At 39.4% G+C, this 21,916-nt stretch overlaps 2 protein-coding genes across 7 annotated transcripts in view; one reads left to right on the forward strand and one right to left on the reverse strand.

The window, feature by feature from the left end:
* The window catches only part of LOC126918395 (chymotrypsin-1-like), a 253,434-nt gene that overhangs the window by 72,805 nt on the left and 158,713 nt on the right, over positions 1-21,916 (forward strand). The gene's annotated exons all lie outside the window — the stretch shown is intronic.
* Positions 1-21,916, reverse strand: part of LOC126918364 (transcription factor AP-2-epsilon) — a 201,292-nt gene that overhangs the window by 51,730 nt on the left and 127,646 nt on the right. The window lies entirely within an intron of this gene.

A 21,916-nucleotide genomic window follows, 5' to 3' on the forward strand; every position in this document is an offset into this window, starting at 1 on the left:
CGCCGCCTTAAGAACTCTGCCCTACCAGACCTCTGGCCTACGAGCGCCAAGGATAGGAGAACGGAAAGGAGAGAGACTCTCGTTTGTGCACGCGTACAGACGACGACCGAAATTTCGCCCGAGGATACGCGCCACCACGTGCAACTACTCCTAGAGCTGCCCCACCAGACGATCGAGCGACTACGATCCACGAGGGGACGTCCCATGACCGAACGAATAGGAGAGATACCTCGCGGCCTCGCGCGACGCTACCAACGACGCTACGAACCACGCGAGCCGGCACTCCCCGATCGACACGGGACCCTCTACGCGGTCTAACCAGAGCTCAGGACTTTGGCAAGTTTTTAACCCCTTTTGAACTTGATTCCTTAGTCGTTGCAAGAGTGGCGTGATTTTGAGTTACGAAAAGTATTTCATTTGCTATATGAAAAGCAAAGTATTCCCAGTTTGACACGAAAAATAGTAATATTTCATCGTTTCGCCGGGAGAACATTTGGACATTTATGACAAAAAGTAATACATCATATTATAGACAAGTTAATCAACTAGTAACGGAACGTTATATATATATATATGAATAGAGGATTCGAATTTTAAATCATAAAATTCTTGTTGCCAGTAGGGATACAGAAAAATGATTAAGCAACATCGAAGTACATAATCGGATTAACGACGAAGCAGCAGAAAGATTCTCTCTATCAAAACTTTCGTGTCCATAGTACATTAATAATTAATCTAACGCTTCCTGATTGCAGATGTTGATTGAATGAAACGATGCTAAATCATAGAAGTATACCTTTTGAAAAATGGAAGCGAATTTCCTGTTCTTCCTTCAGAAAACCGGGTTTTATTAAAAAAAAAAACAGCTAAAATCCAAGCTATTTCGTGTTCACATGGATTATAAGGATACTCGAGGGTATTTTTATTTCAGATTCACTTCGTTTGAAATAAATGATATTCTCATTAGGTATTTATTATGTATAATAAGGAAACATCGTTAACTCGAAGTAACGAATTAAGGGGAATTCTTAATTGATATAATAAAATTATAGACCATTACTTTCAAATTTACTATGTAAATTATCTAATCTTAAACGAAACGAGAATGCACTATTTCACCGCAGAAACTTCCGCAATACAATCTATAAAACTCAGACGGTTTCTTTATTAGAATAAAGATTCCAATTCCCAATGTAGATTAATCCCTTGATGAAATTCAAGCGTACGTTGATAATTACGCTTAACAGTGACATTCAAATTGTAATGTCGCTCTTATCGAATCACGGTCATCCTGGATATTTCGTGATATATCGTATCAAAGATATTTATTGCTACAAGAGACTAGATCGTGACACTCGATAACGGGGAGATTCGTTATCGCATTCGGCTCCTCACCGCAGGAGGTGAACGTATTAATTAAACGGCGACCAGAAATGGGTCCCCGGTACGTCTCCAGCCGTTTTTCCGTCAACGCTCATTCATGCCGGGAGCCGCAATTAATTCGCGCAAGGTGAAAACGGCCAGCGTTATAGGTCGTCGACTCGCGGCCCGTAATTTATGCCGGTGTAAATTCTGCCACGTAATTACGCCATAGAACGCCATTCACGACTGCAACGAGAGAAGCGTCGCGTCGTCGTGAAAAGACACAGTCGACACCTGAACGCAGTTGGCACGTAAGTCAGGGGCAGAGATAGCCCAAAGAACAAGGACTCGATCGCACTACCAACGATTTTGTTTAAAACTGTTAGATGCAGTTAAATCTTATGTTTAAAAACATTAGAACGTCAAGGTTGCGTGCTTACGATTTTTTAAAATATTGGAATGTTGGAATTAGGTATTCGTATAATTTAGGGAATTTGAAGCTTTTAGCCTACAGATTTGAGTCTTGTTGTAATTTGAATGGTATTTAGAGAATTTCAGATTCTTTAGTGCGACTTTGAGGAATATTAGAATGTTCGAATTAAGTACTTATAATTTTTAAAGATATTGGAATGTCAGGATTGAAGATTTACATCATTTTTCGAGTATCTTTAGAGACCAATTTGTTATTTTATTAATTCGCATTTTTAGTTTCGTAGTATAACACGAGATTCGCATAAAATACACAATAAACTTATTATTTAATCAACTTAAAACGATAGGGAAAATTTTATGTACGATTTAAAGCATCTCAGTCGTCGATTCATCAAAAGTACCATCGTAACGGAACTCCATCAACAACTCATATTCGCTAAAACAAACAACCGAAATCTCCGAAGAGATCTATCTATCTGCGCATTGACCATTTCTCATTAACCAAAAGTAAATTCAATAATTCAGCTCTCTCGAAATAGAATCCTTAAGATCCACGTTGAGATACGCTCAACTTGTCGACGATGCTCGTGTCGGCCGCACGAAAATCGCGACCGAGAGCTTCTTGATTAATGGTGTTCGATGCGAGAAACGTGATAACCACTCGACAAGATTCTTACTCGCTGCTACTAGATACGAATTAGGGAATTCGATTTCGTTTCGATCAATAGTCAAATTGACGCTGATGATCGGTTTCCGAACAGCTGATTAATCCTGCCTTTCCTTGTAGAGTCCATGTTATACCTATACATATACAGAACATAACAGAGACGATTGAAAAAACGAACATGAAAGCAGAAACACGGTATGTGTATAGCAAGACAGAATAATGTGGAAACTTCAAGGAAGGAAGCCGCAGCCTACCGATCACGCATCGTGTTGTCATTCGATGCAACAAGAATTTATTAGGGCATCGGCAACTAATTTGTCCTGCTAGGTTTCTATCGAGTATTTTTCAATTTCGTCCAACGTTGCCCATCAGTGGAAACTGCGGTCTGCGGTTGTGAAATCGGTAAACCAAATGGAATCGTAAAGCCTGCTCGACCAACGGAATTAACACTGCCGCAAAGCGCACCGATTACTCGATCGCGTTAAACGATCAACCGATTTGTTTGCGGACTCGCGATACGCAACCAATGCAAGTTGTTACAGAGCATGGCTCTTGATAGTATATTTGCTTCGATGTTTGTTTGCTCGGAATTAATGCGAATTAACGCAGTTGGTGAAACTGTGAAACTTATTTCTATGTTAGTAATATTAATATTATAAAGAAGGACGTGGGAGAATACGAAAAAGTTAACCTTCTTTTATGTCAGTACAACTTCAGATTTCATATAAACGTAAACGTTTTAGATATAAAAAAAGAAAGCTATTTGGAGAAATATACCTTATATAATAAATTACAAAAATATCGTTGACAATTCAAACGATTTTTAATTCTCGCATATTCTACCCATGTCGTAATTTATTTCTTCGGATTTTAATTGTTATCTATCACAAGTAACAAACGGAATAGTTTGCTCGTTACTATTGTGCTTCGTGAACTTTGCATGATCGATTCCACTCGAGGATGCGATCCGATAGCTACACTTCCGAGAAAATTTCTCGATAGATATAGTCGTGCGTCTCTAATCGCATCATCAGATGCATTAAATCGCTAGTTTTAGCGTGGAATTTATACGATTTCAACAGTCCTGTTTGATAGTTCCATTTGAAAAGAGTCGGATGATCTCACGTTCCTCCTCAAGAAGGGTATTTCTTTTTCAATTTTGTTTGACTTGCTCGATTATTTGACAGTTAAATTAATTTGGTCACATTTACGTCAGTTCTTTATTATACAGTTTTATAAGAAACGGACGAGGCGCGATTAAAAACAAGAAATATCTAATTATTGTAATTTTCAATGTTGTTAGTTAATCGCTAGATTTTATAGCCTCTTTTTATTCGGACAAACGTTGTTCATCATCTTCAGGGCCTCTGTAACATTATGAAATTACACGTAATGCTATTTCCGTCCATGTAATTTCAATACACCGATTACCAATTCGTCGGACGATGAACATCTGTTTCCACTGCAGATTAGAAAGTGATTTAGCGCTGTGTATTCCGGCCTTCCAACGGAACAACGAAAGGCGGCCATTTAAAATTTAGAAAGTAGTCAAATTCGTCGCAGTTGACTTTCAGAATTACGCACCTTACAATGCCTGAATCCTTAAGCGATTCTACGAAGACTCAAGTACCTCTTCTCTGCCATGACTGGTGTTATAATCTATGACACGATTTGAGAAAAAATTATTTATCGATTTAAATTTACACTTAATACCAGGGTTTTCCCTCGAAAACTGTATGAAACCTGAAGGTATACATAGAACGATTTGCATTGACACGAGATGGCTGTTGTTTTTTTCACGAAAGTATTTAATCCTCCAGGTAAATTCATCATCCGTGAATCGATTTATAACTGTACTCACGTTAACCCACGCTAGAACGTTAATCCTCCTTGTAAATACATACTTCTCCGTTATTTATCGCACTGTTGGTACGTGGCAGAGTTAGCAAGATACGTGGACGAATCCTAAAAATACGTTTTTTTTGAAAGCCGGCCATCGGATATGTGTGTTATGGGAAGAAGTAGCGTGAGAGTGAGCTGTCGATAAAGAAATAGCCGAGGTGGTAATCATCGGTAATCTTCAGTCCGTTACTTACGCAAAAGCAGTAATTGCCACTGTTACGCCGTGGATTAGTTCGGAATGGTTACAGCTGGTTCGTTCAAGGAACGTGTTATTTAGTCGTTCATTCAGCTACGATATTCGATGATTCGCCGTTTCATGCCACCATTAACTCCGAATAAATTGTGCAATGGCTTTACGTGTGCCGTGAATTTTTGTGTTTTTCTTTCAATGTTCACGTAATTCGCGTATTCCTTATTATCTTGTACAATTACATTATCAAAATAGTTAGTCTATGTTAATGCGAGAATATCGTAATAAGCGTTACGCGAATGTTGCTTTAGCACGAGTTTCCGTAAAGCACGATCAATAGTATGAAAAATTTCATCAACTATGTGAAAGTATATGCAATCTTTAGTATTGTGTGCATTTTAACCATCGAAAATGCTTTGGAATATCCCTATGATCCTTCGGTGTTTTGAAATTTCAAAATTGATTATTAACAATTTTTAATGGCATCGAATACATTCGCTGAATCAAATGCTGAATCCATAAAATAGAACACATGGTTACCGCAAACCTGCTGTTTCCTGATCGAGGGTAGCGACCGAAGGTACTTCAACGATTACAATCGTCGTGTATAAAGATACGCGGCAGTGTTCGGGTATGAAAGGCACGTACAAGTCGAACGAAGAGAAGACGAAGCCGAGAGAGGAGTCGAAGAAAGAGCTCTGGATGACGATGGTGGGAGAGGGAAGTCGCTAAACGACATTCCAAGCGGACCATCCAGCGCCACCCAACGGTAACCAACGCATGACGCCCTTATCTTACCTCGTGTTACCGCACCTTTCCTTGCGTTACCTTAACGGATCAGCCACGGTCAAGGAGAACGTCGATTTCGCGTCGTATCGCGCCTCCGAAAGTAACTCCAGATATCGATTATATGGAACTTTCGAATCTCTACGTCGGAAACGTTTTCGAATTCCCAAATTAACGCGCATATTTCGAATTTTTATATGAAAAATCAGAAACGATGAAAAATAATAGCGTAACTTTGACAGCATAGTTGGAACGTCTAAAATCTGTCGAATTTTATAGATTGCTACAGTACGTTTAAGAAAATAGTAGAAAAGAACTCTCGATCTTCGATTTAGTTGTACCTTCCTTTTAGATTCGATAGGAAAAGAATTTAGAGGATTGGAATATTTTTTCAAAGATTCGTTCGTGTTAATGATGATGGTATTTGATAAAGGGATGCTTGGTAATTTTGTTTGAGGCAACAGTTAAACATAGTTAGAATAATTAGAAACATTTAGGTATGGAATTTCGACACATCGTCGATTGCGATCACTGAAATTTTGAGGGCTCTAAGTCACGTAGAAAGTAGCATCGACACTCGTGGGAAAGTAGTCAATTCTCCAAGTTCAAATTACTTCTTTACCAAACTATACATGGCGCGGTTGAGATAGGTTTTCTGTTAAACAATAGTAGAAACGACCGACGATTTGTAGAAACGATGGTTGGTTCGAATTGATTTTCAGTTGATCCATCGAAAGTTTATTGCTTCTTCTTTTTATTGGTAACTGTATTACGCGCAAAAAAATTGATAGGGAGAGTAATGGCTTATTACAACCGCAAGATTGCCCTTCGCGATACTCTCATTATTAAATTTTACCCCTGTTTCATTAAAGCCTCATCAGTATATTTTATAAGTTAATACTTCTGAAACGTACTTCAATTAAAGTAATTACGATGGAAATTGTTATGCGCTCCGAAATGCAAAATTTAATAACTTTACTTACTTAAATTATTCCACTATCCTATTTGAAAATTAAGGTATGACTTTCAAATAGTTTGTAATCTTATTCCCAAGAATGTATAGTCTAAATCGCAACATTTCCAGCCTTTTATCGGGTATTTTATCTACAAAGCACTAAGCTTATTTTATCGCGTGACAATTTTAGTTTGAACGCATATCATATTCTATCTCGAATACGAGCGTGAATGAAAATCGGCACATTTTTGCGAGTAAAATCGATACGATACAGCACATTTGTCGTTTTACGCAGTTTGCCCATTAACATCCTTGCTACTACATGTGTTCTAATCGATGGCGGTGAACGTACATTTTCCATGTGACCGATGTTTACACACTTGTCTACGAGTGCTTAACCTATTTGCGTACACGACATTCCGATTCCTTTATTGGATTCGCGCGAAGTCGGCTTTAACGCGGGAAAGACAGAGTCTCCGAGTAGACTCTTCCATTTAAACTTTAAACGAATATGAATTACCGGAAGATTTAACACGCTACGTTAGGGTTGCGTCGATCTTTGCAAATAATCGCGCAAAACTGAGCGTGAACACGAGAACACCGTTGCCAATCGATAATAAAAAGCACGAGCAGCGATAAATAACAATCTTGCACACGATCCATGGTGTCTACGATACCTAAACGATCAGTGTGTTTAAACGCGGCCTTTATCTTGATGCGCGTCGTTTAATTTACGTGGTTTGAGTAACGTGCTCGTTTTTGTAAAGTATATTACTTGAAGTTATTTAAGCAAACACGACGATATAAATGTTTGGAATGAAAGGAACTTTGCGTGCGTACAAATACGTATATATCGAATGATTTTCTAAATCGTCGATAAAATTGAAGTACGCATATATAAGTCACGCAATTCCATTCCATCGAAAGACTTTATAGATTTGGTCGTGCCTTTGATTTAAAGAACTCCGCCTTTAAAGAACTAAATGACGCGACGTGACTATCGCGCTACATGGTACTTTAAATTACTGCAACCTCGAGAATTGTCTGGATTCCAGCATTTCCAATCTACTTCAATTAATAATTCTCCACAGCTCATTACATAACATAACGAAGCGTGCATCATTGACGTCGTGTCGTGTAGGTTAATGCAATTATTTTAATTGGAATATGGTCGCTCGAGACAAAATTTCAAACAGCCTAAAGTTTGAGGTGAACTTCAAACCATTTAAACAACCGACTATGTTCAATTTCAAACGTTTCTTAATTCACCCAGAACAATAAATTGTTCGCTCAGATCTCTTTTAATCTAATTCTCGTGTAACATTAAAATATATATTAACTATTTTCTTTCCGATTTTAATTTTTATCTAATATACCAACTATCTATATCCTGTAAACTCTTGATCCTTCGGAATTGTCGTACATTCCAACTTGCTCGTACTTCACCAGACATTTCACGTTTCAAAGTAACATCTCTTCTCTTTGCAGACCTTCAGCCTAGTTCCCACGTTCTTTACTCTTATAACAATAATATCATTACTTGCATGCTTAGAGTCAAGTTTAGCACATCAAAAATTTCTCATCTTAACACCTACCCTTAACATCGTTCTCCCTGAAACAACTCTCACAGACTCTCGTCAAAAGTACAAGATCGTAACCTACACAACTCGCGGCTACGCCCTTCCATCGCGTGCACGCTGTGTCCTTAGCAATTAGCGTCAGCGATCAATCATCAAGACGCAACGTCCGAATCACCTCCGGTCGAGGCAGCTGCGAGACCGGTAATCTCTGCCGCGTGTATGCGCTTTCTCGATGCTCCGAAAACTCGGTTCAGCCGCGTTGACCGCGTTTTCGTTCGGTCCGCCATTCGCAGAACCGAGGCTTGCGCGGATCTCCGTCCAATTCTCTAATTACGAGGCCGGCGAAGATAAACGATTTCCTCGATCGACGTTCACTAATGGCTTGCTTGGTGCGGAGCACAGCACGGCAAATACGAGCGGCGACGATGAAAAAGGGACCGATGGAGGATTAAGCGAGAGGCAGAGGAGGGAAGGGGTCCGATCGTTCGACAACAATGATGTTCACCGTTAATTTGAGTGGACGAGTGAATCGGCCGTTTATCGCTCCGGCGCGGCGGCGTGAAGGCCGTGGACACAGGGCCACGCACACGTGTATACACGACACGTAGCCGTGGACACAGAACCATGCACGCGTGTATACACGACACATAGCCGTAGATACAGGACCACGCATGTGTGTATACACGACACGTAGCCGCGCACACGGCCTCGTAGTAAGAGGCGAGAGTCCGGTCCAGAGGGTTCAAGCTAACGGGACCAAGAGCCGATCGTACAAGCGCGGCTCTGTGGCCAGCACGTTTCGCACACCCGCGCGAGAACACGTACACGCTTGCTGAAGAGCGCGAGCGCGCACGCCCGCATCTGCACGTAGGGGGAAAGGTTTTTATAGGCCTGGAACGTGTCCGTGAGCAGCGTTACACTGATATACGATATACATGGACCTTTGCCGGCGCGGTGTTTCGACGCTGCGCCCTGTCGCGGCTCTGGTGATTTCAACGCTTGTTCAGGCGCGAGTTTTTAATTCGTGATAATTGGCCGCGCGACTGGATCGGCTGACTGCAATCGGGATGAGTGCGATCGTTAACCACTGCGACATCGTGGAAATTCTTTCGCTCTCAATTATCTACTAATTTTTTTAGGGATTTTTAACTGCCTTTTAATTGGATCCTGCGATTAGGTTGTGTATGCTACTAAAGACTTTATTTTTCGCAAGTTACAAACGAGTTTCAATTGATTTCTACTTTGAGGAAATTTTTATCGCCTAAATGCGATAATTCTTCTACTGCAACAACAACCTGAATGGTCTTCGTCTTCGTGTCACCGTGAAGAGTAGGTTTATATCGCAAATCGAAATGTCGCGCTCAGCAGTTATAAAGGGTCTTCGCGGAGATACATCTTCGTTTGTTATTGTTAAAGATCTAATCGCCATTAGTCAGGGAAAATGTCAGTTGAAACGTTTCCATAGCGAACGGTGCACGTGTATATGTATATGCGGACGATCTATTGCGCAATCACGACAACTCGAATCCAATATGCTGTTACAATGTTAAACGGCAAGTGTGACTCGACTTTAGTTTTGAATTTATCAATCGGACATCTCGTAACGCAATATAAATGGGGTCCCGCCGATTCGTCAACGGTATACGCCATAATTAACGTTTCATGATCGTCAGAGCGGGCATTAATTATAAACCACGAATAGTGTTGCTTCATTCTCTCTTCCTAGGAGGTTAATGCGACAATGATTTTTATTAACGAAAGACGGACAGGTATGCAAAAATCTTTAAATTCTCATCCGACAAGTTTGTAATTATGACTTTCGAATAGTCGCCTAGGGATACGATTTAAAATTGTCATTACAAGGTATAAGTATTTTGAAATTCGTTGTAATGTAAAGAATTACAAATACAGCTGTTTTATACGAGTACACACACGCTATTTCGTGGCCTTTCCATTTTCAACTTTTCGTCATTTTCGTATCATTTACTAATTATAAATGTAAGTTATAAGCTATATCGAGATCTTTCCGTTTCTCGAATATAAAATATGTACGTATACTTTTGAACGACCATTGACGTTACAACCAAGAAATTTTAAGATCCAAAGATTTATTTATATGCCAGATTTCCGTTTCGGAATATTCGAAATTTATGTATCTTTGTGATGATAAAAATAGCATGATAAATGAACGAAGGAATGAATAAATCATAAATGAAGTTATGAATACTATACATTGACTATATAATGATATATTTTACAATTCCAGCTAAGAAATAGTCAAAAGAGGTTTTTTCGAAACACAGATCAACGATCAACTGTCAGACCATGTCGACTGAAATGCAACCATACTGTGGGATGGTAATTTGATGCCGAAAGGCAATATTTATGCGCAGAATAATTATTAAACGAGACTTGACAACGATCGTACTAGATCTGCTTGACTCGTAACCAGCCAGGAAAGCGGTTACGATTTATTCCACGCTCAATGGCAAAGTGTCCACAACGCAGGACCGATTTATTCCAACAATTCCTCTTTACAATTTCGATTAGCTACAGATTAGGAAGCAGCTGTTGTTTATGTGTGTTTCACCTCGATCACGATGACATGACGTCTCGAAACTATTGATTTCCTCTGGCAATTGCTTCTGTCACGTGGTAAATGTCTAACGGTGTTCACCAACAATAACGATAAATTCAATGATTTTTACGAATTTCGTTTAAAACAACGGTGGCAGCTAAGCTTTCCATGCTGACTTATCATAATTGTAAACCAGTGAGGCGCTACCTTTCATACGATCGAAATTTATGTCACTTCTTACAGAATTCTTGGAATTAAAGGCGTTGCAGTATTTATGATATGTCAATTGTGTTCGGAAATTTATGTGAATATTCTACAGCTTATAATTATATGTACTTATTTAAATAAACACAAATATAGACATGTATTAAATAATTGTAGATATGTACCGTTTTTGTATAACAGAGGTCATTTATATTAAAATTCTTGTAATATGTCGTAAATATTTTAGCAGGAGAATAAAATAAAAAGTGTTACGATATACGGAAGGGAAATATTTCAGAAACTACGTAATAAGAATCAATAACAAGTATAGAATATCATTTTGTCGTTGTCCACAAAATTCCGAATGAAATCCAGCCGTAAAACAAGTATTCACTTTTCTCCATGAAAACACGGATTTCACGATTTCTTTCCGCGCGTCAACGAACCACATTGTAGTTGCAAAAACGGTAGGTACACGTCACGCCTATCTATGCCAACCTATCTCTCCTCTAACTTCTATAACTCCAGACGCAGCAAAAACGAAATGCATCGCTCGTTTCAACCGGCGCGTACTGAAAATCATTTTCACTGTCCGCAACCGAAGCAATGTTATTTATAGTTAGGTCGATAGACACTGTGTCGCTTTCACCGTTCCTTTCATTTCCCTCAAAGAAAAATGATTCATGATATTTTTAATTGCAAAAGTCTCTCATTGTCAAACCGGTACGATTTATCTCTAGTATCTAGTTGAATCGAGACTCCCGTCAATCGTTCTGTCATTAAATCATTAGATTCCTCTAAATCACCTTTTTCCAATGTTTTTATCGTATTCAAGCTTTTGTTAATGATGCTCGTTCATGATATAGTTCCTTAAGCGACGTCAACGTGCAAACAGATACGGCGTAATAAATATCCATATGTACGTTATTTGCTAGAAGCATAGATCTAGCTTTTTGATCGCTCAAAGAGAGCAAACCGGGATGGTGCAATGACCGCGGTCATTAATTAGATTGATTTATTAGCCCTCGGGTGTACGCTCCTGTCAAAAGGATAATATTTTACGACGTTCCTAAAATGTGATTGCGAAGCATCGGTGATTTAGAGGATGGCAAATATCGACGGGTAGAAGAGTACACCGGTTCGATTAATTTGAACGAGTCGTGGGACTCGTGGAACGGCGGAAGTTATGACATCGATGCGATTAACTCGAGATGTTCCTGTCATTCAAAATTCTGATTGCTTTCGGGTAGGCTGCTTTGAAAATTAGCGACCGTCGTGTCGCTACTAGTCGCTAGTACGAAGGCGATGCGATTATCCAAGTTCCTTCGGCTACTCATTGGTTATGTGCGTGCATAATTTATCTCGTTATTAAAATACCAGATCTCCTCGCCGTCTCGTACGATTCTAAATTGAAAAAAAATATTATTCGGCGTACTTCCTTTGGAATTTATGAATTCAGAGATTAATTTCATAAAGAGCAATTTAAAACAGATCTATTCCCTCTTGGAAAGCGAGTGTCTAACGAATGACCTAAAACAGATCGTCCAAGTATTCGCTATTGAACAAATACAAATCAATGATATTTGATCACACAATACGTGTCTACATGATGTTGAAATTAGCTTTGGCTTTTCACTTTGCCTATTTAGCGACTTTATTCTAATGTCTTTGAAACTATCATTCTATCACCGCGACTCTACGTTTTACATTAACTTACTATCCTACCGCGCTTAAATCGCGGTTATTACGTATTTTCAACTATCAATATCTGTTTATCGCCATTATCTCTGCCAGAGATATGCTCCATATGCTATTTTATGCTAATAGCGAATATCCGTTACTTTTCACCATTTTTTCTATCGATATCCTCCAATTTATGACTGCGTTAGCAAAGACTATACGCTCCTTTTTACCAGCAATAACTTTGTATACTACTTCCTACAATCGTTATTTTCTAGTATTTCTACTATACTATAGTTACTACACTAGCAATATCCTTATACTCTCCTTTCTATTACTATCATTACCTTCGCTATTGATACCTCTGTATGTTATGTTTTATCTTCGATACTTCTGTCTGTTTCTAATATTCTTGAATTTGTTACCACATCAACAGCATATTTACACATTCCTTTCTGCTTGCTGTTACCTTTAACAGCAATAATCTACGTACCAGTTCCTAGAATCGATATTTTTCAGTATTTCTCTCACCGATATTCTCCAATTTGTTACTACGGCGACAAACAACTTGCTGTTTGCAATTCTCCGTGTGGAACATGCTTATATCCAGCTGCACGCGTACTATGCTCTAGCGATGCAACTAACGTCGAACGTGGTTCGCGACAAGAGGCGAAGGCACACGGTACGACCAGCATCAATTAGATCGTGTTATGCTAATGCGGTCCGCGTGTATAGAGAGAAATACGCGGCGAAAAGCAGCAATCATCTCGGAGACTACAGAGTCGGATCCTCGTAGGCGGTCGATCATAGCCAACCGAATCCAACGTAGATTCAGCCGTGAACGGCAGGTGCAATGCGAGATAGCTGAATTTGTTGGGCGGAAGTTTTGCATAATTATCCTGAATATCATGGCAAATTTTGCTTTGTTTGGAACAAGGTAGAGTTTCATTCAGTGGATACTGGACTCGTTTACGTTTTGTTGTTTTGACTCTTGACGGTATTTAGCCTCTTGACGCCTTGGATGACATATTTTATGGTTTCTTTTTTGTTAGAACTAAATTTCAGGCAAAAATTAGTTCGTGAAATGTGACAGGTTTAACCAGCAACTTGTTTTGGCTAAATGTATATAACGAATGATCGTTTTATTGCCATATCCCAATAATTATTCAGAGTATGATTATAGTTGTTTGCTAAGATTATGCTGACAGTAATGTTTCTATTATCAGACGTCATTCATTTTACCTGCTTCTTATTTCACGTAAAAAGTAAAGCAAAAACAACTAATATCCTAGTAACTTTTATGGATAAATCTCGCGTAAATATCTCGTGACTGTACTTTGATATCACTAGAACATATTAATATCATGGAAATATACTTGTGAATCGAATGTTTAATTTATAAATTTAAAACTGAGCGGCAATTTTTGTTTTCGTTGTCTGATATTAAGAAAACCGTTATGATAATCTCGATGCCTGTTATGTAAATGCTACGAAATTATCATTAAAAATTTGATTAGTGGTGAAAGTGGATGCTGAAAGTTTAAACGTATATTTGAGTTGTACCTTGAACATTAATTATTTATATTATAACATAAAAATTAAATCTTCTTGAATCTATTTCAAGGGTATAATTTGTATAAATATATTTCATATGCATTGGTCAAATACAATATGTTTAGCTTAGTAGACTAATAAGATTATAATAAGCTACGCGACTGATTAAGCTATTCAGAATGCAGTTTGTTCAAGACTTCAAGCAACCAATCAAACACGTTTTGCAACATTACAACGTCTTGTCATCGGTTTATAACGTGATGCATAGATTCGAGAAAAAAATCTTATGTGGATAGCATTGATTCCATTCTTAAGATCTCAGTATCAGAATTGTTGAGAGTTAATTGATAGAGGAACAAGCGGATGAATTTATACTAGAAAAATATATCGAAATAAGTATAGGCATAGTATATGTCGATCCAGATCCTCACTCTCTCAGTGTTCCAATACAATAGAATACAATAGAATAGGGAGCACGTTCATATATTTATAGCAAAGGATATTACCAAAAAGTTAACCTTGTGTGTAGCTCTAACTGAAGGTCACAAGAAACAGCAATAGAAATCTACTTATAATTCTTTTGTTTCCAGACTTTGTAATCGAAAACAAAATTTATATATTCAAAGGCACAATAATATGGACTTCTCCTTATTTTGAATTTTTTCATTAAATTCTATTTTCTTCGTAACAGCGTTCTCCAGATCACGGATATACAAAAGAAAAGGTATTGAGTTTTTTTGAAGTAATTACTTCAACAAGAATGAACGTGTGGACGCCGTTCACGATAAATATAACCAAGAGCGGGACAAGTAAAAGTTCATGGCGGCCACTTTTTCTTTCAAATGTGATAACACAATCCACTGAGTCATTAGCTTTGCAAAATATCAAAAGAGTCATTCATAAACACGTTCTGTTTTCAGCGTGAAATTATTAACTTGGTATATTCGTCAACGCGTTCGTTGAGATATTTATTAACCTTACACCACATGACTGCGATAAATGGGGCGTAGAGAGAAAGAGAGAGGAAGAGAGATAATTTACAGCGGTAAGAATCATTTGGTAATCAATTAACTTCAATTACGTATTAGGCGTATGGTTGCACAAGGTCCTTGAAATCTTTTTCACAAAATTTGTTTCATGGACATATTCATTTTTATGGAATTTTCAAAATGAAATTTCATGGAATCTCTTATTTATGAAATAAAATAGTGTTTACAATATTCTTCCAATTTTTATCATTGCTTTCAATTCTAATACTAATTAAAGCTCATTTCTACGTGCGTCTCAGCGATTTAGCAAACTACTTACAACTGACGATCATGCAATTTATACCAATTAACGCAGATCGATAAATAAATATTTCACCGCGCTGTTTAACCAGCCAACGTTCTACAGAAAACCTCGTACATTATCTACGACAACAATAACTTGTTGGACAAATGACTCGTTCTTCCGAACATCGTGTCGAGGCTGGAAAAATAGTCGCGTGACAACGAGTCTCCGGCTTGTACCAATAAGTCAGTCGGTCCAGTTGGCCGTAGCCGATAGAAAAATATCCCGGCCAATAAATACGGCTATAGGTATCGCCATATGATTTGTAGATCGCATTATACGACACTACACGACGCGTGCGTGCTGTTCGATCGTGTATTAACGCCTTTTATCCTGCTTTTTTTCCTACGGCCTTTCCCAACCCCGTCGCCAAACGAGCTGCGTGACCGCGATGATAAAGAACACGTTAATAATTTTTGCTTACGTGTTGAACTGCCGCACCGGGCCGATATTTGTTTTATATTTTCAACGTGGCAACGCGGATCCTGCCAGCCAACGAATTGCGATAGATCCGCGCGAAGACACGACTTCCTCCGGATTCTTGTCACGCGATACTATCACCACGGGAGCGGGGATGAAATCGTTTCCTACAATTGAATACTTCACTCTCGGGGAGAACGTTTGGTTCGTTTGTCACGCACGTATTGGAAGAATAGGGCGACTTTATGTCGTCATAATCTCTCAACAATTTTAACATACAAAACAATGAGAAATGAGAAGAACAATCGAAGGGCATACTGCATTTGTCAGTGATTTAAATAAATCAGTAAATGCTAACTTAAAATCAAATCACTTTTTGTAATCCTGAACGAACTTTTTAAATTCAATCGCGCTATGAATTTAATTGATGTTCGTGGCGTATTTTTCCTATCATATTTTTCTTCCTCTTCTGTTTGCTTTTCGATCGAGCTCTACGCAAACGACAATACCAGAAAAATCACCAATTCTATATATAAACCACTTCTTTCCGCATCTTTCTAAACATCAATTCCTACTCAATTCACTTTCGCTTCTTTCCCTAAAAATTTCCAAACTCTTTGCACCGTGAGTGAAACACGGAAAACCAACAGCATCTGCATTCCACGGAGACAACGAGAGCGGGACCACGCGGAGAATCCTCCCACGCGGCGCGAAATAATTTCTCAAAGAGGACGGGAAGGTCTCGAGCGATCCGTGGACCAACCCGAATCCGCCTACCTGATCCGGTAACAGGTTCCACTCCCTGTTGTGTAGCGGCGTTATTTAAACGCGTACACTCGTTTCATCGTGCACCTACACGCGTGGCCACGGCCGTGTGGACCTACACGTGGTCCGTATCGACAGAACGGAATAGAGCTCATGTTTAAATACACGCGGTGAAACGTAGGCAGGTACTCTACTCACAACACGCCGTTGGGTATAGGCCGACATGCGCAGGTGCCTTCGGGCTGCCTCGAGCCGAGCATTAAATTCACTCTTTGGACAACGCCATGAGGTGACGGAGAAGCTCTCGAGAAGAATCTTCATAGCTGCCGTGCGTCTCGCGAAATGTGGTTTCCGTGGCACTCGAAAGAGAGTTGGGGCTCCAGGTAATGATTGGACGACGGTGGGCCGTAGTTTTTGAAGTAAACAAGCAGTCATTTATTTTAACGAGATAGATTCGTTTTTAGAGCATAGTTAAAAGGTGATAAAGAAAGTTAATTCTTCGATTTCTTGTGGATTCTTTTTGGGGGTAATTTTTATGAAGTTTGGTCGATGATTGATCGTAATTTTCGAGATAATTAAAAAGCAATAAAGCCACTCTTGCGAGCTTTCGTGGATTTTTTGGATGTAACGTTGAGCGAGGGAGATTAAAGTGAGTCCGAAACAGTAATTTGAAAATGAGAATAAGATTAATAGTATTTGAGGCGTTTATCGGATCCGGTATTTGTATAATTGTAGATATCCGGAGAGTTATTCGTCATAACGAGACAATCGACGCTTTATGAGCTATTTAGACATTTTAATGGGCGTGATAAATGGTTTCGGCGAAGTTGATAATGATACAATGCCGAAGATCAACAATGCTAATGCTATTTTAATTGGTAGACTAAAGTGCTGTTTGAGAATCAATAATGTAAGTAGAGTGTATAGATAGACCGATATATTGCAACGCTATGATAATCACTTTGAATCTTTATCTTTTATAACATAAAGAAATATTTTCACATTCCATTGTATGTATACTATACCTAGATATTTCCCTATTCCTATTACGTAATTATAAATGTAAATTTAGAAATAACGAATTACAACATAAAAAGCGTTAATAAATATTCTCGTTTTACTTATGTCATCGTATTAGTCTATTTCCAATAGTAACATCTACGGCGTACACTTGTAAGCTCTTTACCTTGAAATACGATATACAGGAAATGAAGTGTTGGCGCATTGACGCGTTTTCATCCTTTGCTTGTAAAAACACATATTATTATGTTAGCGTAGCGATAATAGATATAATTAGCTAGCCGCAATTCTGTCAACCTTACACGGTATAACATCATTTTGACACTATTATATTTACTGAACTCATAATTGATTCCATTATTACTTCTGTTATCGCTTCGCGGATTTTTCGCCTTTTGATACATTAAGCAGACTCGCGTTCACGCAATAATCTCGTGAAACTTGATCCAGTAATTTTATGTGTTTCTAATAAATGACTTGCAATTTCTACGTACAATTTCAAATTGGTTCCAAATTTTACCAATAGGATCGAAATAATCGTATTTTGTTACAATGCGACAGAAATTTCGAAATGTCTCGTCTAACGAGCATAATATATTTATAAAAATCATCTGCGGTAGACGTTCGCACACCTTCGTGACCTACTGTATAAGGAAGAACATTTAAACTGATCTACCAACCGAACCCAAACCAAAGCCACCTAATACTTTGACAAGCCTCGCGAATAGATTCTATAGGCGGAAACTTTTCCATTGAATGTAGCACCGACTGAAATACCTCGCGCTTCCTCCATAGCTGTCTTCTAGGACTCGCATCTCCAGCAGACCATACGATTCATATTTCATATTTCTCGCGCGAATCTATGAGTCATATTCGAACGTGTGCACATCTGGCTGTACAAGGCGGCCAACGTCGAAGTAGGACGTGAAAAGGTTAACGGTTGTATCCGCGTGTGGAAGAAGCTCGTCCATCGATACATACGAATCGCGTTGTCTGAAACAATAGCCGGCATTCAAGGCTAATCGAAATAATCGGTGGCCCAGAGATGAGCCGTCGACCAGAGCCAGAGCACAATGGCTAATAATATAAGCTGAAAGGTGAAATCTCGCGCTGTGTCGTCGTTTCTTCGACCGTAGGAACGTTTGAACTCGGTTCGTTCGTGACTTCGTCCACGATCGTTGCGGCAGTGTCATTAGAGGGAGCCCATTTGAACGCGCGTCGCGATCTCCTGATCGTGCTGATAACAAGCTGGAAACGATGCTCGGAATTCCGCGATAATGTTAGGACGATCGCAACGCGTCCAGGCTGGCCAGGCCTCCGAGGCGTTCGCGCGGAACCGTTTCGACGGATACGGCCAGGCCCGCCGCCAAATGGTTCGCATTCCTGCTACGTTACTCGCATTTTTCATCGTACATGCTCGATAGGTTCCATGGATACGACGGATACAGTTTACGAATGGATCTGCGCTTAGACGATAAACAAATGTTCGTAGGTAGTCAGGTTGATTTATCATGGCCGTTAAGCTTGATATTCACGCGCGACGCAAAATGTTTGCGATTGAGAAAGATCCTTCGGACTAAGGCTTTGGTTACAGTGGATGCATGTTTTGACGAACTGTCATTCCGACGAATGAAACATCAAGAATGCATACACTCACGAGAATCTATATACATACATGTTTGATTACTTAGAAATATTGAGTTTGTCAGAATACGCATCTACTTTAATTATACGTATGAGGTGGGATGTCGTGATAGGCGCAGAAGGAATACTCCGATGTTCAACAAAAAGTTTATTACTTCTAACAATCAACGAGTCAACAATTCATACGATTCACACTTACGATCAACCATCGAGAGTTTATAATCGCGTATCTCGGCTTGTGTTTGCTTCGCTATGATACTGAACCTTTCGCACTTCGCGGCTTGAGGCAGAATGACTCTTTGTTCGAAACCAAACGGATTCTTTTCTTAATTGCCCTTCGATATCCCTACTACACACGCGTTTATTAGATGTACCGCGGCGGTTGCCGCGCGTGCATTCTTCCAAACATTCGGCGGAAGAACCATAGGAATATCGATGGCACATTAGGCGCGTCGGCCTTACGCTTTGAAGATATAGCGCTTTGTGTCGCGGAGCCGTTGGAAAGTTCCGTGCTCGTGTGCCGCCACACGTAGATTGAAGCGATAAATTTGTTTCGGTGAAGACGCGAGCATTGACTTTGTCAAAAATTGGATTGTATTACTATCCCTTGTCTTGTTTCGCTACCCTATCTCGCGCTATACATTCGAACGAAAGTCAGCCAACCCTGTTTCGTCGATTTCACAATACAAACACCGCGAACGCACAACGAGCAAAATTAGAATAAGTATCAACTTTGGAAAACGATTTCGTTACCGGCAAGTCGTTACTCTTGCTTTCTCTCTCTCTCTCTCTCTCTCTCTCTCTTTCTCTCTCTTTCTTCCTTGTTGGCAGCATCAAAAGGCGCATTCCAGTAAACGACCGATTCTCTTCGCTGTTTCTTTCATACCGTTTGCATACTTATTATTCGGATGCGTTGTCGGCTGCTCGTCGACTCTTTGACGGCTCGGCTGAGAAGTAATTTGGAACCAGAAAGCTTAGTAATTACCATGTAAATCGACTTCGGATTATTAAAGCTCGTAATGTATGCGTCTTATTTCGCACTCGTTACCCGGCTGCCTACCTATCGAGCCTAAGAAGTCGGCCGTGTCCGGGCCAAAAATTCTCTTCGTCGCAATTTTCGATTTATTGGACAAGACTCGATGCTTCCTTTTTTTCATCTTTTATCTTTACGAAACTGTAACCGTATGATAATGCACAGATGTCAGATAAGGCTTCGTAAGGCGCCCGATTAAACGCGTTGCTAGTCTGCACGCCTGTTAACCTGCCTCGTCTCACATCCTCCCCGCCGTTCAGCAACATTCTTTCCATCTGACACGTCCAATATAGGCGATGCAAATTTTTTTCGCAACGTAGGTGCGAATTTCGAGGCGCATTAGCGCGACGAAATTGGTCTCTTCCTTGGTTGCGAAACAGAGTGAGCTCCGTTTCGTGTACCTTCTGTGCTTCGTTTTAGTAATCGGACATTCTTTGGCAATCGCTTCCTGGAACCGATTCTTTCTCTGGTCCTTCATGAAAATTCATCATTTTGAGGTTAGTCGAGGTTGATGGTCAGCTTGGTCTGCAAATTCTCGTGTCAAACACGTTGTATCGTTCATTTTGGTGCATGCACGTTGTGCGATTTCCCCTTATCATATATATATATGGTAAATGCTTGGTTGTCGTTAAGAAGTGGCCATGCAATTTGATCGATGTTCATTCGAAAATGTTAAAATTTATAATTTGCTCGGATAAATTTTTATATAGGAAGATTCGAAGTTCTTGTTTCATATTCTTTAATACTTGCTACTTGAAACAATTCAAGGCACAATAATAAATTATTCCATAGATTTATAAAAGTTCAAGCTTGTAACTTTCATTCGAAGAAATCACTGAACCTAAACATGTTTTCTTATTACGGTAAACTTTCAATATAGCTACGTAGCCTCACCATAGAAACACACATTTTTCCATACTTCTCTATTCAATCACAGACAAGTAGGCTCACCATTTCCCTGTATTTGTAACAACAGATTCGAACGGAAGAATTCTACGTTGATTTACATCGACTACAAGGATCAACGGTAACAGTTAATCATCCGTTATGCAGTAATTATCCCGAAGGAAATATAATACGCGTTTCCAACGCAATCCGTTCCTTTCTTAATAATCACGTCCATCCGCGGAATCAAGCCGTGAGTAACAAGCCGAATGTAACTTCAGCCTCTATGCTATGCATAAGGAGGATAATAAAAGCGGCCAGCAGTGTTGTGGTAGTTTTTCCAATCGTACGTTTCTTTGCCATCTGGGAACATGATTTTACACCGCGCATGTTATATCCGTTTTATATGGTTAACACTCAATCACTGTTGAAACGCGGATCGAGTTTTCGCGTTTTCTCAGCTACAAAACACGAGCAACGTGTTACTGTCACTTCCTGTCTCTATTCTTTCGAACCTCTTACTATGGAAAGAGCGCAGGATAGCGCTTCAGATTTATTTATTTATTTTGTGCTCGAATCATAATTTAGTTGCACAATTACCGTCCGTGTGAGATAATTCTCGCAAGTTGTCGTGTTACCGTTTGAAACAGTTGTGCTTTCAAGTTTAGAATTAAGAGCTTAATATTCTTAATACAACGCGATTTGCATGCATTACTATTTGCATATCGATACGGTGCAATCGAGAATAAAATGCGAACGTTAACAGGTTCCACGATAATCGTATACTGGTTACGAATGCTACGATAAAAGGATGCTCCTGGAGGCAAACTTGTCCCTGTCCGCGAAACGAGCGCGTTATCAGAGGTCGAACCACATTTAACTGTTGCACGGTGAACATTGTGCGATAAACATATGTTGAAATGAACG

The sequence above is a fragment of the Bombus affinis genome, chromosome 7 (assembly GCF_024516045.1).
Source record: "Bombus affinis isolate iyBomAffi1 chromosome 7, iyBomAffi1.2, whole genome shotgun sequence".
In the NCBI taxonomy this organism is placed as follows: domain Eukaryota; kingdom Metazoa; phylum Arthropoda; class Insecta; order Hymenoptera; family Apidae; genus Bombus; species Bombus affinis.